The 4,904-nt window shown below is 29.6% G+C and overlaps 1 long non-coding RNA gene across 1 annotated transcript; it reads left to right on the top strand.

The window, feature by feature from the left end:
- Positions 1 to 319: 319 nt before the first annotated feature.
- On the top strand, positions 320 to 2,009 carry LOC139426922 (uncharacterized). Its single transcript, XR_011638047.1, has 2 exons — positions 320 to 487; positions 1,837 to 2,009. It is a non-coding gene; the product is annotated as an uncharacterized lncRNA (long non-coding RNA).
- The last annotated feature ends 2,895 nt before the right edge of the window (positions 2,010 to 4,904 follow it).

Raw genomic sequence — 4,904 nt, 5'->3', positions numbered from 1 at the left:
TATTGGTTTGGTTGTCATTAGCATAAAATTGATATAAGTCATAAAGGTATTGTTGTAAATGAATGGATATATGAATTGGTCTGCCCTATAAACGAGTGCGACGGATGGTGTGGCAGAAGTCGAATTCTTGGCCATAGATGGCGCCACTGGAAAACAAGAACACTCGCACCCCTCTGCCTAAACAGGCATATGTCAACAGATATTGTTGTTAAAAGTTGTTAAATACTTTTTATGTAAGCTAAAAGCTAACTTTTTGATTTCGTTTAAAACTGCCGAGTTGCTATGGCAACGTTTCTTTTTCTTTTTGTGGAACAAGAAATGAATGTCTTAAAATTATTATGTACATAAAATGTTGTTATTTTTTACTAAAAGTTGGAGTCAGATTTATTATTTAGAGTAGAAGTAGAGAACGATAGAATACTTGACTTCTGATAGAGTCTCGTAACATTTGTTTTCCTATAAGTATTTTTGCCTCCCTAATTTAAAGGTATTCAACTGTTGTGTTATTATTACGTTTTTGATTTTACTTGTTTTCAGAACTAAGACTTTAAGAGGATTGTTTTTTTTAATTATTGTTATTAGAATAATGTAATTCTATGTTACATTTTAAGATAAAGTTATTTAAATCGGTTTCTGATCTTATAAACCATTTTGCAATTTTTATTTTTAGGTGCAAATTACATTAATATACTATAAAGAGATTCGTTAAATGATTTAGAACTAAATGTTTTAGAATGCAAAAATTGTATTTAAAGTGTGCATNACAATCACATAGTCGCTTTGGTGAATGTCCGAAATATTTATTACATCCGATTTGATATTAATTTATTCATGGATATAATTGCATTTATTCGATATTTTAATACTTACTGACGATAGATTGGAACAAGCATTAGTGTTTGGAGTATCGGGCAAATATATACCGGGCAATGGCACTTGACTTTAAGAAAACATCAGTGTAGGGTATACCGGGCAAATGTATACCGGACAATGGCACTTGACCTTAAAAAAACATCAGTGTAGGATATACCGGGCAATGGTACTTAACCAGACCTAGTATGTCTAGACCTTTGGTAAATGTCCGAAATATATACTAGGTCTAGTGCCACTTTTGCTATAGCTTAAATATTAAAAAAAAAATTAAACAAAGCGTTTGAATCAATTTTGAACTGATAACGAAATTGTTGCTTTAAAATTAAAAAAATAATAATAAAAACTGTGCCAGATAAGAGTAATTGAAGTAATTGCTTTATACAGCGCATGTGCGGAAAAAAATTTAAAAAAATAATTATCCACGTGCATCTAAAAGTGGATGAATATCCCTAGACACCCACTAATAGATCTTAATAGTATCATAAGGGCGAGAAGTATTTAGGCATGGGAAGTGGCGGGAAAAGTGTACTTTTTAAAACATATATTTTTAGTTGAGTAATTTTAAATATTTCATGCCAAGAAACAGCCATTATTGCGAAGCTCATCGGGGTTGCTGAGCGACAGCGAGCAAGGTGTTTAGCCCACTAGTAAATTGTAAAAATGATTTACATTTACAAAAAATTTAACAAGTTTTACTTATAAAAAATTAGAATTAAAAATTAAATAACGGAATTCAAGAATAAAAATTAAATTTAGCTAATAAATATTCTCAATATTTATAAAAGTTCTTTTATTAAAAAAACAGTGATTATATCTACGCCAGGAACATATTAGTAAATTAAATTTATCATTCCTCATCCTAATTTTTTTCATTTTAATACAATTATTAATAATTATTCTTCTTATCTTTGGTTGGTATATCCGCAGCTGCTAATGAACTTCTTATTCTTATTTTTTATACAGAAGGGATTTTAACAAAAGGAGCTCGACCATTTATGGTTTCATAGATGAAAAAAATTGGAAACCGTTGCTTTAGGAAATCGCCAAAGAAGAATTCGGACACATTGTAATAAATTATGTGCTATTCATAATCAAGAAATACTCTTAAAATGAATAAAACCTCTTTATAAAATTTCCTTTCGCAATCAATGACACTGCTCTAATAAAAAAAAATCTTCACTTCGTTTAAAAAAATAATACACCTATAACCAAAGTTCTTTCGATCTCTTTCACATAAACTACTCCAGTTTCCATTCAAAATTTACATCTTTTCTCTAACATTGAGCGATTTCAGTCAATTATAAAGCAAGTTCTCCTTTAATAATCTCGAGGAAAAAAACTGGCTACTTTACGAACACTCCAGGAGCCAACGTCATTAATCATGCGATGTTAATGACGGCTGAATAAGGTAGAAAACTTAAAACATGAATGCCTTGATCGGATTCGTAGCCCTGAATACTAAATTTATTCCACCGCCTTATTTTCAGAGAATAAATTGCAAATAAAACAGAAAATTTTTCATTGATAATTTTCTAAAATATGCAGTGAATGGAAAGCTTTTAATGGATTCTGACTCCTGGCGATGCTGGTTTATGGAGTTTATTTGGAAACAGATGTTTGTTATTGCTTTGAATTATGTGAGATATGTGTTATGAATAAATTTTCTTTTTTTACCTGAACGAATTTCTTGTTTTAAGAAAATTTTGTGAGTAATCATCTGAATAATGCATAAAATTAAGCTTTTTTTTATATTATTTCAATTTTGATTTCGTTGAATTTTTCCTTTCAAAAAACATTTTGAATGTGATGAAACAATGATTTAAAACGATTAAAACATTTGGATATAACAAAACATTAACATAAAAATAGAAATCGTTATAGATTCAAATCATGAATAAATTAAAATGTGTTATTTTAAAAACTTAAGCATAAAAATGGAAATCATTATAGATACATATTGGCATGTATGTGTTACCGAAATCAAGAGAATGTCGACTTTCACCGGTGAATGTCAACAATTGCATAATCGCTTTAGTGAATGTTCAAAATATTTGTTATATCCGGTTTGAAATATTATTTATATGAAGTTCAATAGAGTTATTACATTTTAAAAAGCTGTAACAATAAGAAAAATGTGCTTTCAAAATATTACGTGCATAAAATTTTTTTATTAGCATCTAAGCGTTATTAATTGTGAAATTCTTTTATAAATTCATAAATTCGAAGCTGTTCTCTGGAATTACCAACAATCTCACGAATAAGAAATGGGATATTTCGTTATTTTTACTGATCATTAATAATGTTTTTTATTTTAAATTGCGTATATATTGTAATACTAAATTAGTGAATCGCGCGTGTTTTTGTGTTCGCTGTTATGAGTCATTAGAATAAGTTTTTTTTTCACATTTATATTAGCTTGCGACCTATAATATTCTTCCACATATTTTTTTTAAACGTTTGAAAAATCTATAATATATTTGTAAAAAAAAAGAAAAGAAAAAAAAGAGGAGCAGTTTTTAAATTTCAAAGAACTTTTTTTGAAGAAAAATGTCCTTAAAAAGTGAATGTTATGCATTATTATTATTATTATTTTTCGTTTAGATTTTTAATTACTTTTTTGTGTTAAAAATCTACATCAATAGCTGCAACAGCCTTTCCGTCTTTCTCAGTTAATTTTGGTTCATTAACAAAAAAAAAAANAAAAAAAAAAAAAAAAAAAAAAAAAAAAAAAAAAAAAAATTTGAAGCAAGAATAAATTTGACGAAAAGCAAGTTAGAAGTTTACCTTCGTAAGAGGATGAAATATATCACAAAAATCGTTAAAATTTTTCGTAACCGAACACATAATAACGCTCAACTCATAATTAATCTTTCAGTTTTTAAATTTTAACAAGCCTTAAGCTAAAAATGAATGATGCTATTGTATCAACCAAATACAATTGTTGTTGTTGACGTATGCCATTAAGGCAGAGGGGGTGCTATTGTTTCTGTTTTCCAGTGGCGCCATCTATGGCCAAGAATTCGTTTAATACTATTAAACAAATTATTTTGTCATTGAAACTCGACGAAAAACATATGTCATGCAGACCCACTCGACTAAAAACATATGTCACTAAACTTGGTGTAAAACTTATCATCCATTTTACAATTGGAAAGATTTGGGGAATATGTCGTTGGCGACGTCATGAAGTGACGTACGACTAACCCTGTCTATACACAAATACATTGTGCCACAAGTGTATGTGGTACAACGCTGCTTTTTTCGAAGAAGGCCCATTTCTCTTTCAGCTGGTTAACTTCTCCATTCACACATGATGCCACGGTTTGGCTAAATGGTGCCCTAAAATTGCACTGGTCTTCTAAGCGTCCTTATCTAAATCTCATGAAACATCTTTGGGACGAATTAAAATGCAAATTACGTAGCTAACCCAGTCAAGCATCCTCAGTGCCAGCACACAATTCCTATGACCACTTACAAATAATAGTAGAAAGTACTTGCTCCCAGCATTGATAAGTGACTATGATTTTTCACATGATTTTAATTGATATTTAGGATTTTGTTATTGAATATTACGTTTTTGAAGAAGAGTTATAACATAGTGAAAGGGATGGGGAAACTTAAATATCGCTATCTAGACAAATATCTCATTTCACTTGGCGTAAGAAAAATATATGTATATCCTGCCTCCGTTGCTTTGATGGCAATGCACGCAAATAGAATAAAGTCTGAAATTGTATTTTGCGTACTTAGACCCTTATAACTTCTAAAACGTCCAAACGACTAGAATCGGGTACGATTCAGCATTAAGCAACACATAGGATAAAACCTTATTCGCTTTGGTAGCAAGATTTAAGCCTCTCCTTCCCTTTACCATGATGAAAAATATCAACGCCAGATAAAGATTATGATGAAAGGACGTATATCATATTTTATCTATTTGTATCTCAAATGGCACCCTACTAAAATTAGTTTACTAAAAGATATGTTATAAAAAATATTAATCAAAATTTGAACTGTATTAATATTTTCAA

This window comes from Parasteatoda tepidariorum, chromosome 1, assembly GCF_043381705.1.
Source record: "Parasteatoda tepidariorum isolate YZ-2023 chromosome 1, CAS_Ptep_4.0, whole genome shotgun sequence".
NCBI classification, from domain to species: domain Eukaryota; kingdom Metazoa; phylum Arthropoda; class Arachnida; order Araneae; family Theridiidae; genus Parasteatoda; species Parasteatoda tepidariorum.
Note: the sequence above shows the minus strand (reverse complement) of the source record. Positions and strands in the feature narration are given on the sequence as shown.